Here is a 14,924-nt window from a genome sequence, read left to right as displayed (position 1 = left end):
GTACCAGAACAGCAAGGCCGTTTTGGTTAGTGTTACAAGGCCAGATCAGTCAATCATCCAGACTGTTGCCCCTGCAACTACTGAAAAGGCTGCTGCCCCTCTTCAGGAACCACACGTTTGTCTGGCCTCTCAACAGATACCCCTCCGTTGTGGTTTCACCTACGCTATGACTATCTGTATCGTTGAGGCACGCAGGCCTCCCCACCAACGGCAAGGTCCATGGTTCATGGGGGGGGGGGGGGGGGGGGGCACGGTCGTAACACATCTAAAATGTAACGTCCACTGTTCAAAGTGCAGTCGATGCGAACAAGAGGTGACCGAGACGTGTAACCAATGGCTCAAATATGGCTCTGAGCACTATGGGACTTAACTGCTGTGGTCATCAGTCCCCTAGAACTAATTAAACCTAACTAACCTAAGGACATCACACACATCCATGCCCGAGGCAGGATTCGAACCTGCGACAGTCGCGGTCGCGCGGTTGCAGACTGAAGCGGCTAGAACCGCTCGGCCACACTGGCCGGCTAACCAATGGCACCCCATACCATCACGCCGCGTGATACGCCAGTATGGCGGTGACAAATACACGCTTCCAATATGCGTTCACCGCGATGTCGCCAAACACGGATGCACCCATCATGATCCTGTAAATAGAACCTGGATTCATCGGAAAAAATGACGTTTTGCCATTCGTGTACCCAGGTTCGTCGTCGAGTACACCATCGCATCGCTCCTGTCTCTGATGCAGCGTCAAGGGTAACCGCAGCCGTGGTCTCAGAGCTGATAGTCCATGCTGCTGCAAACGTCGTCGAACTGTTCGTGCAGATGATTGTTGTCTTGCAAAAGTCCCCATCTGTTGATTCAGAGATCGAGACGTGGCTGTACGATCCGTTACAGCCATGCGGATAAGATCCCTGTCATCTCGACTGCTAGTGATACGAGGCCGTTGGGATCGAGCACGGCGTTCCGTATTACACTCCCGAACCCACCGATTCCATATTCTGCTAACAGTCATTGGATCTCGACCAACGCGAGCAGCAATGTCGCGGTACGATACACCACAATCGCGATAGGCTACAATCCGACCTTTATCAAAGTCGGAAACGTGATGGTACGCATTTCTCCTGCTTACACGAGGCATCACAACAACGTTTCACCAGGCAGCGCCGGTCAACTGCTGTTTGTGTATGAGAAATCGGTTGGAAACTTTCCTCATGTCAGCACGTTGTAGGTGTCGCCACCGGCGCCTTCCTTGTGTGAAAGCTCTGAAAAGTTAATCATTTGCATATCGCAGCATCTTCTTCCTGTCGGTTAAATTTCGCGTTTGTAGCACGTCATCTTCGTGGTGTAGCAATTTTAATGGCCAGTAGTGCAATTATGTACAAAACAACGAAATTCCACGAAAACAATTCTTTCTTTCATTAGATAAGTTGTACACGTTACTATTAGAGTTGCTATTAATTTCACACTCTGAAATTGATGTGAATCTAAAAATCTGTGAACACGCTTACGAGCCACCGCTGACCATGTATCTGAGTCACTTTGAAGTGTAGGGCAGGTATCAATATAAGTTACGTGGCCTGCCATAATGACGCGTAGCTTAGTTTTTGAAGTCCTCTAAGCCGTTGTTGTGTTACAGGACTTCCACGGCTACCTAACATCAGAGATAAAGGCCCGCCGCGGTGCTTGCGTCTGTCTTGTGCGTCGGCTTTGAGCAGTGTGTCAAGTACCCGCCCGAACACCCCATGCTTCGATTGCGAAACGCGGGCCGCAGTAGGGAACTGCTAATCCAGCTTAGCTGCGTGAGAGTCGGTCCGCTTAAAAATAGAAGCGGTGAGCGGCGGCGACGTCCGGATTCCTGGCCGACCCCGGAGCTGACTCTCGCCGGCGCTGGTTGCGTTCGCCACTTGCTGATCAGACGCAGCTATGAGAGTCACTGTGGCGGGCAGGGAGGCATCGGCTGCAGAAAGAAACCTTCCACACGCGAAAGTAACTTCAGGTTACTGACTTGTGCAAAGCGTCCATAACTCCGTGGGACCTTTCACAGAGAAGCCGCAACCCTAGAAAATTGTAACGAGAGTCTTGGTTCAAATGGCTCTGACCACTATGGGACTTAACATCTGAGGTCATCAGTCGCCTAGAACTTAGAACTACTTAAACCTAACTAACCTAAGGACATCACACACATCCATGACCGAGGCAGCATTCGAACCTGCGACCGTAGTAGCAGCGCGGTTCCGGACTGAAGCGCCTAGAACCGCACGGCCACCACAGCCGGCAACGAGTGTCTGGAAGACCTCCTCAGGATCTACGTTTGGGGCAGTGATTACATGTTGACAAATGTAACGTACTGCGTGTACATAGACAGAAAGGCCCACTACTCGATGATTAAACGATTCTAGAACAATCAGTGGAAGCAGTTAGTTCCACAAAATATCTAGGAGTATGCGGACGGATCGACTTCATGCGGAACGACAGCAGAGAACTAATCGCAGGTAAGCGAAATACCGGCAGTGTCATAGCAAGGACGGGAGGGGGGACTGGTGCGGCGTGGTTGAGGGGGGGGGGGGGGGATGCAACATGGTTGGGGGAGGGGGTGGGTGGCATGGGGGGGATGCGACATGGTTGGGGGAGGGGGTGGGTGGCATCGCTATCTATTAATCCCCGGGTGTCACTTGCAGATGGGCGACAAATGGTCTCTAAGACAAACAAGATTTTCCGGAAAACATATTATTACCAGAATAAGTTCTGTACATTATATTACTGTTATGTCCGCACTATAACACAACAAATATTCCGTGATAACCAAATTTATTTGACCTTCTGTCACTCAAAACAAAACTTAGGTTCGACTACACAACACTTCGCTGGCTGTAGCGCCAAGGAGAAATCAGAGTCGCTAGTACAGAATACAAGTCCAAACCACTGCCAACCAGTCGATACCGACGCGTCGCAAGTTTCCAGCCAGGGAGGCCACAGTACGGTTCGGTCGTCGTGAATCCAGCAGCCGGGTAGTAACACAGTCATCGGCGAAGATTGAACTGGTTGAACGGGCTCAGGGAGCTCGCTTAAATCCGCAGGTCCGGCCAATCAGAGTGTCGGTAGATGGCGCCCTTGTACGGTTGCTCACTCTGGTGGCGAGGGCAGCGCAGCCAGGGTAATCCGTATGGATAGTGGTGTGTACGCTGCCGCTAACTCCGCGACGACGCGTTCACTTGCGCCAGTTGTTGACATCGCGTGCGGCGCCAGCGGTACTCGCTGTGTGCCGCGCGTGTTGTAGCACGCCGCGCCGGGTTGACGGCTGCTGTGCGGCGGCCGATACGAGAATTACTATGTGTGTTTCTGGACGGATGGGGGTGCACCAATGAAGTGTTGTGCCTCGGGCGCCGATAAACAGGGTGCAGGTTGGGGGGGGGGGGGGGGGGAGGCAATACAGTGTCGTCCGGGCGTCAGTTATGTTCGCTACCCCACTGAACACCATTCGAAAAATCTTCAATAAGTGAAATTCAGTTAAGATGGATGCGGAAAAAATTAATACGAGTATTTGGGTCAACATTTGTAAAACCCTAATTCCTCTCTCTCAAACCCCACCCTATGGGGAGAGATTTAGTTTTGGCGAATCAAAATTTACGAAGTAAATAAGTATTTTTTATTTGTCCGTAACCATTTTCCACGCAAAAATGAAAACTTGGATTTTCTTGAATTACAGCGCCAACTACCAAGAATCAAAACAAATTTTTAAGACAAAATGTACGTAGTTTTTTATGTAGAATCTGATTCTGCAATAAAAAAATGGGGGTTCCCATTTGAAATTTTAAAGTTGCCTTCCGCCCCATTCCCAGCAAATGTCTCCCTCGAAAATAATCAAATTTAGATTCAACACATTTTTTCGTGTGAAGCTTATATCTCGAGTTATTCTAGTATGTCACCAGAAAATTTACATCCTGTATATATATTCATGTTACACACTTCTAGAGGTTGTAGAGGTAAATGGAAATGCCGTGTGGCTAGGACCTCCAGTCGGGTAGACCGTTCGCCTGGTGCAAGTCTTTCGAGCTGACGCCACTCCGGCGACTGGCGTGTCGATGGGGATGAAATGATGATGATAAGGAGAACACAACACCCAGTCCCTGAGAGGAGAAAAATCTCAGACCTAGCTGGGAATCGAACCCGGACCGTTAGGCATGACATTCCATCGCGCTCTGACCACTCAGCTACCAGGGGCGAACGTTGTAGAGTTAGTAGCTCAAGTTTTACATAGAAACCCACGTTCGGAAACGTCATCCAGCCACGCTACAGAACGTTTAAGTTATAAGCGCCAGTGCCTGTATGTATATACAAGGTGATTCTGTCATGATGTTGCTGACATTCTAGCATGATGGAGAAGGATAAATGTCTCGATTCCAGGTACCGGACTTCGTACCAGAAAGGAACGAGTCGGAAGTTACAAGCGAAAATTGTTCTGATACATCTGACAGTGGCATACATGTACCAGAACTGTAGTTTCTAACCTCGTACCAGAAAGGAACGAGTCGGAAGTTACAAGCGAAAATTGTTCTGATACATCTGACAGTGGCATACATGTACCAGAACTGTAGTTTCTAAGGTTGTTGGGTCGGAAACTGCCGGAGATTGTAGTATGGTCCAAAGCAAGGGAAAAATGTCCGGTAATCAAAAAATGTTTCAAATGGCTCTGAGCACTATGGGACTTAACATCTGTGGTCATCAGTCCCCTAGAACTTAGAACTACTTAAACCTAACTAACCTAAGGACATCAGACACACCCATACCCGAGGCAGGATTCGAACCTGCGATCTTAGCGGTCGCGCGGTTCCAGACTTAAGCGCCTAGAACCGCTCGGCCACAACGGCCGGCCCGGTAATCATGCTGTCTAAAATTCATATCTGAGGAGCTATGAGCACTGGTTCATCTTTGCTGCTGTGATGATGATGATGATGATGATGATGATGATGATTGGTTTGTGGGGCGCTCAACTGCGCGGTTATCAGCACCCGTACAAATTCCCAACCTTTGCTCAGCCCAGTCTCACCCCCACTGATGAATGGTGATGAAATGATGAGGACAACACAAACACCCAGTCATCTCGAGGCAGGTGAAAATCCCTGACCCCACCGGAAATCGAACCCGGGACCTCGTACTCGCCAAGCGAGAACGTGACCGCGAGACCACGAGCTGCGGACTCGCTGCTGTGAAACACATCTCCTCTACTGAGCAAGTGCTCACAGCTATTTAGGTACACAGTCAGAGCCCATGTTTACTAGACTTTTCCCTTGTTTTTGTCCAAACTAACACCTCTAGATATTGGGTAGCCTATAAGCCTAGCAAGAACAGTACATGTATTCCCCTGCATATCCGGACACTCTGGGATGATAATGGCACTGAAAAGGAGGATGACACGCGTAAAGTTGAAATACTAAACACATTTTTCCAAAGCTGTTTCACAGAGGAAGACCGCACTGCAGTCCCTTCTCTAAACGTTCGCACGAACGAAAAAATGGCTGACATCGAAATAAGTGTCCGAGGAACAGAAAAGCAACTGAAATCACTCAACAGAGGAAAGTCCACTGGACCTGACGGGATACCAATTCGATTCTACACAGAGTATGCGAAAGAACTTGCCCCCCTTCTAACAGCCGTGTACCGCAAGTCTCTAGAGGAACGGAAGGTTCCAAATGATTGGAAAAGAGCACAGGTAGTCCCAGTCTTCAAGAAGGGTCGTCAAGCAGATGCGCAAAACTATAGACCTATATCTCTGACGTCGATCTGTTGTAGAATTTTAGAACATGTTTTTTGCTCGAGTACCATGTCGTTTTTGGAAACCCAGAATCTACTATGTAGGAATCAACATGGATTCCGGAAACAGCGATCGTGTGAGACCCAACTCGCGTTATTTGTTCATGAGACCCAGAAAATATTAGATACTGGCTCCCAGGTAGATGCTATTTTTCTTGACTTCCGGAAGGCGTTCGATACAGTTCCGCACTGTCGCCTGATAAACAAAGTAAGAGCCTACGGAATATCAGACCAGCTGTGTGGCTGGATTGAAGAGTTTTTAGCAAACAGAACACAGCATGTTGTTCTCAATGGAGAGACGTCTAGAGAAGTTAAAGTAACCTCTGGCGTGCCACAGGGGAGTGTTGTGGGACCATTGCTTTTCACAATATATATAAATGACCTAGTAGATAGTATCGGAAGTTCCATGCGGCTTTTCGCGGATGATGCTGTAGTATACAGAGAAGTTGCAACATTAAAAAATTGCAGCGAAATGCAGGAAGGTCTGCAGCGGATAGGCACTTGGTGCAGGGAGTGGCAACTGACCCTTAACATAGACAAATGTAATGTATTGCGAATGGATAGAAAGAAGGATCCTTTATTGTATGATTATATGATAGCGGAACAAACACTGGTAGCAGTTACTTCTGTAAAATATCTGGCAGTATGCGTGCGGAACGATTTGAAGTGGAATGTTCATATAAAATTAATTGTTGGTAAGGCGGGTACCAGGTTGAGATTCATTGGGAGAGTCCTTAGAAAATGTAGTCCATCAACAAAGGAGGTGGCTTACAAAACACTCGTTCGACCTATGCTTGAGTATTGTTCATCAGTGTGGGATCCGTACCAGATCGGGTTGACGGAGGAGATAGAGAAGATCCAAAGAAGAGCGGCGCGTTTCGTCACAGGGTTAATTGGTAACCGCGATAGCGTTACGGAGATGTTTAGCAAACTCGAGTGGCAGACTCTGCAAGAGAGGCGCTCTGCATCGCGGTGTAGCTTGCTCGCCAGGTTTCGAGAGGGTGTTTTTCTGGATGAGGTATCGAATATATTGCTTCCCCCTACTTATACCTCCCGAGGAGAGCGCGAATGTAAAATTAGAGAGATTCGAGCGCGCACGGAGGCTTTCCGGCAGTCGTTCTTCCCGCGAACCATACGCGACTGGAACAGGAAAGGGAGGTAATGACAGTGGCACGTAAAGTGCCCTCCGCCACACGCCGTTGGGTGGCTTGCGGAGTATAAACGTAGATGTAGATGTCAGAGGTATCAGAACGATTTTCAATTTCTCACGGGAATCGGCGAGAAGCCACTAGTAATGAGGATAATGGGCAAGGGGCACAACGTTAGTAGTGTGTGGACAAGTTGAGAATTTGGGTCTGACGGGACGTGAGCTAGGGTTTGAGTCTGAGACAAGGAAGTTACTCGTGCCTCAAGAAGAGGGCTTTAAGACCACAGCCGAGCCTGCTTGGTCAGAGCCACAGGTGGACTGGACAAGGCGCGCGTGCCAAACACCAGCGCCTGATCGATGTCCGGAACATCCCCACTACTTGTTCCGAACGCCTCAGCCGTCGCACCGAATTTCCCGGTAGGGAGCGCGGGCCAGTCACGGAAACCTTCCGGGAAGTCCCCGTGCCTGGCAAGTTGCGCACGCTTCGCTGAAAAACCCATCACCCTTGTCACGGGACAGGGCCGCGTTCTTCATCAAACTGCAGGGCGCTTCTGCGAATACGGTGACTGCATGCGCCCAGGTACGGTATCGACACGCCTTCCGCGTACTCCAAAGGCGGCCTTCACAATCAAGGAACTAGCAGTAGCGATCCTTGTTCACACGGGACTGCCACCAGTCAACGTAAGACTAGCCTTGCTGCCAAAGCGGAGCAAAGACTGACAACTTGCTTCAAATCAACAACAGTGTAAGACTGTGTACTTCAAAAAATGCAAGAAAAACTTAGTACAGTATCCTATGACTACAAGATCACGCAACACGACTATACAGGAGCTCGAGACACTCGAACAACCTTGCTGCCAAAGCGGAGCAAAGACTGACAACTTGCTTCAAATCAACAACAGTGTAAGACTGTGTACTTCAAAAAATGCAAGAAAAACTTAGTACAGTATCCTATGACTACAAGATCACGCAACACGACTATACAGGAGCTCGAGACACTCGAACAACCTTGCTGCCAAAGCGGAGCAAAGACTGACAACTTGCTTCAAATCAACAACAGTGTAAGACTGTGTACTTCAAAAAATGCAAGAAAAACTTAGTACAGTATCCTATGACTACAAGATCACGCAACACGACTATACAGGAGCTCGAGACACTCGAACAACCTTGCTGCCAAAGCGGAGCAAAGACTGACAACTTGCTTCAAATCAACAACAGTGTAAGACTGTGTACTTCAAAAAATGCAAGAAAAACTTAGTACAGTATCCTATGACTACAAGATCACGCAACACGACTATACAGGAGCTCGAGACACTCGAACAATCCTTTCATTCTCACTCTGGGAAACTACGATCACAACCATAGGTGGAAGCATAAGCGGCCAAAGACACTACTAGCTAGGGCATAACCACCTATGGCAAGCTAACACATCAACCAGCAACAAACTTCGCCAAGCCCCTGCATATCAGCAACGTTGACTGGAAATTACTAGCTGCCAACAAAAAAAAAAAAAAAAAAAAAAAAAAAAAAAAAAAAAAAAAAAAAAAGTTCAAATGTGTGTGAAATCTTCTGGGACTTGACTGCTAAGGTCATCAGTCCGGGCTTAACTGCTAAGGTAATCAGTCCCTAACCTTATACACTACTTAACCTAAATTATCCTAAGGACAAACACACACACCCATGCCCGAGGGAGGACACGAACCTCCGCCGGGACCAGCCTCACAGTCCATGACTGCAGCGCCTTACACCGCTCGGCTAACCCCGCGCGGAAAATCGCCAACATCGCCCTACACTGTGCATCCGATATATGACCTATCGGACACAAAAACGATGATAAACCTAACTGTTGCAGGTTGCTGACGCTGAGCGAGAGTTCAACACCGACACCCAGCGGCTGCCGCCGAGTAACAGCACCGCACAACGTCAAAGGTATCGACAAGCCTACCCTTGCACGACCTATCGCAAGCAGCAAGACATCCGCTACTGCTCTTTCCACCCGACCTAACAATCGCAGGGGTTTTTTCCCTTGGCTCTTGCTTTGGCACTTTTTTTTCCTCTGCCCTTCAAACCGCTACCCTTCGTTCGTCTTCGACCCAATCTATCTCCAGATGAGCGCGTATTAATGGTTAACCTTAACCAGACGTAAGCAAACATCGCAGTACCCACATCCTGTGACACCTCACTCTAGTGAAAACTAACCCTTATGCAGAGATGGCAGAAGACCTTTTGAGGTGTGGGCGTGGAGGGGCTCCACCTATAAATAAAAAAAAAATAAAAAAAAAAAAAAACAAGATCACCATTCACATTCCGAAGCAGCCAACTGTTGGAAATACTCGATTGTAACAATTTGTAGGGATATGAACTGGAACGGTTGCAGACGCTTAGTACGCAGGTGCCAGACCCCGGTTCATTGCTACGATACTGGAAAATGCAATCAGTATACAGAAAGACCGCTGACAAATCACTGGTGTTACCCAATCTAGAATTTGTGGTTGTGGGACCACACCAAATAGGACTGACATGGGATAGCGAAAATATGCAGTGATGGGAAGCTGTGGCTAACTTGTTTGAGCTACGGGCGACCGTCACGGAGAGCCCGAAAGAAACAAAGTATCACTCCCGTATAGACCACGAAAATATGAGTATTCACGATAAAGAAAAAATTGTACAAAAATTACAGACATAAAATGGAGAATGAAACTCCCCGCCGCTTATTTGAAGGATCATACTTCAGGCCAAAGTTAGACCTTCAGGCACCTCAATGTTTACAATGTCATACCTCTTGAAAATTGTTTCAAATTCTTAAGGTGGCAGGGGTAAAATACAAGGAGCGAAAAGCTATTTACAATTTGTACAGAAACCAGATGGCAGTTATAAGAGTCGAGGGGCATGAAAGGGAAGCAGTGGTTGGGAAAGGAGTGAGACTGGGTTGTAGCCTCTCCCCGATGTTATTCAATCTGTATATTGAGCAAGCAGTAAAGGAAGCAAAAGAAAAATTCGGAGTAGGTATTAAAATTCATGGAGAAGAAGTAAAAACTTTGAGGTTCGCCGATGACATTGTAATTCTGTCAGAGACAGCAAAGGACTTGGAAGAGCAGTTGAACGGAATGGACAGTGTCTTGAAAGGAGGATATAAGATGAACATCAACAAAAGCAAAATGAGGATAATGGAATGTAGTCAAATTAAATCTGGTGATGCTGAGGGGATTAGATTAGGAAATGAGACACTTAAAGTAGTAAAGGAGTTTTGCTATTTAGGGAGTAAAATAACTGATGTTGGTTGAAGTAGAGAGGATATAAAATGTAGACTGACAATGGCAAGGAAATCGTTTCTGAAGAAGAGAAATTTGGTAACATCGAGTTAAGTGTCAGGAAGTCGTTTCTGACAGTATTTGTATGGAGTGTAGCCATGTATGGAAGTGAAACATGGACGATAATCAGTTTGGACAAGAAGAGAATAGAACCTTTCGAAATGTGGTGCTACAGAAGAATGCTGAAGATAAGGTGGGTAGATCACGTAACTAATGAGGAGGTATTGAATAGGATTGGGGAGAAGAGAAGTTTGTAGCACAACTTGACTAGAAGAAGGGATCGGTTGGTAGGACATGTTTTGAGGCATCAAGGGATCACAAATTTAGCATTGGAGGGCAGTGTGGAGGGTAAAAATCGTAGAGGGAGACCAAGAGATGAATACACTAAGCAGATTCAGAAGGATGTAGGTTGCAGTAGGTACTGGGAGATGAAGAAGCTTGCACAGGATAGAGTAGCATGGAGAGCTGCATCAAACCAGTCTCAGGACTGAAGACCACAACAACAACAACAACAACAACAACAACAACAACAACCTCTTGAAAAATCCACTGTGGGGACAGAAGTCAGGGGATACCTCCTAATATCGTGTCGGATCTCACTTTGCCCAGAGTAGTGCATGGACTCAACAAGTCTTTCCAAGTTCCCTGCAGAAATATTGAACTATGCTGCCTCTATAGCCGCCATAATTGCGAAAGTGTTGCCAAAAATGTTCAAATGTGCGTGACTTCCTAAGGGATCAAACGGCTGACGTCATCGGTCCGTAGACTTACACACTACTTAAACTAACTTACGCTAACAACAACACGCACACCCATGCCCGAGGGAGGACTCGAACCTCCGGCGGGAGGGGCCGCGTAATCCCTCACATGGCGCCTCAAACCGCACGGCCACTCCGCGCGGCTAAAGCGTTGCCAGTGCAGGATGTTGTGCACGAACTGATCTCTCCATTATGTCCCATAAATGTTCGATGGGATTCATGTCGGGCAATACAGCTGCGCAAAGCATTCACTGAAAGTGTCCAGAACGTTCCTCAAACGAATCGCGAACAACTACGGCCGGATGACATGGTGCACAGTCATCTATAAAAATTCCATCATTGTTTGGGAACATGACATCCATGAATGCCGGCAAATGGTCTCAAAGTAGCCGATCATAACCATTTCCAGTTAATGATCGGTTCGGCTGGATGAGAGACCCGGTCCGTCCCACGTAAACACACCTCAGCCACCAACAGCGTCCACAGTGCCTTGTTGACAACTTGCGTCCATCGCTTCGTGGGATTCGCGGTCCGCAACTCGTGGTCGTGCGGTAGCGTTCTCGCTTCCCACGCCCGGGTTCCCGGGTTCGATTCCCGGCGGGGTCAGGGATTTTCTCTGCCTCGTGATGGGCGGGTGTTGTGTGATGTCCTTAGGTTAGTTAGGTTTAAGTAGTTCTAAGTTCTAGGGGACTGATGACCACAGATGTTAAGTCCCATGGTGCTCAGAGCCATTTCAACCATTTTTTTTTTTTGGGGGGGGGGGGGGTTTGCGCCATACTCGGACCCTACCATCAGCTCTTACCAACCCAAATCGGAACTCCTCTGAGCATACCAAGGTTTACCAGTCGTGTAGGGTCCAACCGATATGGTCACGAGCCCAAGAGAGCCGCTGCAGGCGACGTTGTGCTGTTAGCAAAGGCGATCGCGTCGGTCGGTATCGTTCGGCCTTCAAGGACTGTTCGGACAGTTCTCGTTTTTTTGTGTGTAAAAAAAGGGCATGTTTTGTGATAACAAACTAAACATTTTGTGTAAATAATCCATTTCTCTCCGCTTGCGTTTCTCCATAGGAAAAGGCAAGTAACCATTAGAAAAAGCAAATAAAATGATTTTTTTAACAAAGTGCCAAATTTCGTCCGTGGGATGAAAATAGGAAACGCAGTGGGGACGTAGTAATCAACATCCCTATATGTATTATACAGGGTAGTCAATTGACCGTGACCGGGCCAAATATCTCACGAAATAAGCGTCAAACGAAAAAACTACGAAGAACGAAACTCGTCTAGCTTGAAGGGGGAAACCAGATGGCGCTATGGTTCGCCCGCTAGATGCCGCTGCCATAGGTCAAACGGATATCAACTGCGTTTTTTAAATAGGAACCCCCATTTTTTAATTACATATTCGTGTAGTACGTAAACAAATGTGAATGTTTATTTGGACCACTTTTTTCGCTTTGTGATACATGGCGCTGTAATAGTCACAAACATATGGCTCACAGTTTTAGACGAACAGTTAGTAAAAGGGTGGGTTTTTTAAATTAAAATATAGAAAGTACGTACGTTTGCACATTTTATTTCGGTTGTTCCAATGTGATACATGTACCTTTGTGAACTTATCATTTCCGAGAACGCATGCTGTTACAGCGTGATTACCTGCAAATACCACATTAATGCAATAAATGCTCAAAATGATGTCCGTCAACCTCAATGCATTTGATAATACGTGTAACGACATTCCTCTCTACAGCGAGTAGTTCCCCTTCCGTAATGTTCCCACATGCATTGACAATGGGCTCATGCATGTTGTCAGGCGTTGTCGGTGGATCACGACAGCAAATATCCTTCAACTTTCGCCACAAAAAGAAATCCAGGGACGTCAGATCCGGTGAACGTGCGGGCCATGGTACGGTGCTACGACGACCAATCATGAAATATGCTATTCAATACCGGTTCAACCGCACGCGAGCTATGCGCCGGACATCCATCATGTTGGAAGTACATCGCCATTCTGTCATGCAGTGAAACATCTTGTAGTAACGTCAGTAGAACATTACGTAGGAAATCAAGATACATTGCACTATTTAGATTGCCATCGATAAAATAGGGGCCAATTATTCTTCTTCCCATAATGCCGGGCCACAGATTAACCCGCCAAGGTCGCTGATGTTCCACTTGTCGCAGCCATCGTGGATTTTCCGTTGCCCAATAGTGCATATTATACCAGTTTTCGTTACCGCTGTTAGTGAATCACGCTTCGTCACTAAATAGAACGAGTGCAAAAAATCTGTCATCGTCCCGTAATTTCTCTTGTGCCCAGTGGCAGGATTGTACACGACGTTCAAAGTCGCCGCCATGCAATTCCTGGTGCATAGAAATATGGTACGTGTGCAATCGATGTTGGTGTAGCATTCTCAACACCGTCGTTTTTGAGATTCATGATTCTCGCACAATTTGTCTGTTACTGATGTGCGGACTAGCCGCGACAGCAGCTAAAACACCTACTTGGGCATCATCATTTTTTGCAAGTCGTGGTTGACGTTTCACACGTGGCTGAACACTTCCTGTTTCCTGAAGGCTGAACACTTCCTGTTTACTGAAATAACGTAACTATCCGGCGAACGGTCCGGACAGTTGGATGATGACGTCCAGGATACCGAGCAGCATCCATAACGCACGCCCGTTGGGCATATTGATCACAACAGCCATACATCAACACGATATCGACCTTTTCCGCAATTGGTAAACGGTCCATTTTAACACGAGTAATGTATCACGAAGCAAATATCGTCCGCACTGGCGGAATGTTACGTGATACCACGTACTTATACGTTCGTGACTATTACAGTGCCATCTATCACAAAGCGAAAAAAGAGGTCCAATAAAAACATTCGTATTTCCTTGCGTACTACACGAATATGTAATTAAAAAATGGGGGTTCCTATTAAAAAAAAAAACGCAGTTGATATCCCTTTGACGTACGGCAGCGCCATCTAGCGGGCCAACCATAGCGCTATCTGGTTTCCCCCTTCACGCTAGACGAGTTTCGTACTTTGTAGTTTTTTTCGTTTATTGCTTATTTCGCGAGATATTTGGCCCGGTCACTATCAATGGACCACCCTGTATAATAGACCAAACCCTTGACAATAGCGATACAGCCCAGTATTTGAACGCAAACCAGTGCTCACTGTAGCAATAGGGGGCTGTTGAGTGGTGTTCTAATTCACCTCAGCGTAAAAGGATAAACTCCTTCTTACACGGAAGCTAAACGTACTGCACACAGCACTCTCTCTCAACAATACTACGGACGGCACGCGCGTCTAAACATTTTTCACCAAATGTGAAAACCAGAAATTCCCAGGCCAATGAAATTAGGATCACGGACGATATTGGGCCTTCCATCGGAGAACCATGCTGTTCCTTCAGACATATGCAGTGTGTGCACGAGCGTTCCCTTGTTGGAAAATGGTAGCAGGATAATGTCTCATGGGGGAAAACACATAGTGTTGCAGAACGTAGCTGTGACGTGACCAAATGTCGAAGGGCCTTTGCTGAACGGATGCCGGGAACATTCCTACGACAGAAGTGCCTGAACATTACACACGAAGTTTCTAGCGACGTATGTGGTGCCTGGACGAGCATTGTCATCTTGGAAAACAACACCAGGATACTGTCTCATGAGGGGAAACAAATGAGGCCGCAGGCTGTTTGCGACATGACCAAGTGTAAACGTACCTTGGCTGGACGGACAAGGGGAACTTTCTTCGCCGTCTCCCCGATTGTGTTTATCTGCGGAAGCGCTCGCTTTCGAGGCATTAAATCGAAGAGACGAGGAAAAAGTCCGGCGGCGTGTTGCAGGCCTGGGGCGCGCGCCTAACAAATCTCCGCGGCGACGGGAGAG

General features: G+C 47.3%; 1 protein-coding gene across 2 annotated transcripts in view; it reads right to left on the bottom strand.

Moving 5' to 3' along the window:
- Positions 1-14,924, bottom strand: part of LOC126215333 (disintegrin and metalloproteinase domain-containing protein 10) — a 545,912-nt gene that overhangs the window by 84,280 nt on the left and 446,708 nt on the right. The gene's annotated exons all lie outside the window — the stretch shown is intronic.

Source organism: Schistocerca nitens, chromosome 12, assembly GCF_023898315.1.
Source record: "Schistocerca nitens isolate TAMUIC-IGC-003100 chromosome 12, iqSchNite1.1, whole genome shotgun sequence".
NCBI classification, from domain to species: Eukaryota; Metazoa; Arthropoda; class Insecta; order Orthoptera; family Acrididae; genus Schistocerca; species Schistocerca nitens.
Note: the sequence above shows the minus strand (reverse complement) of the source record. Positions and strands in the feature narration are given on the sequence as shown.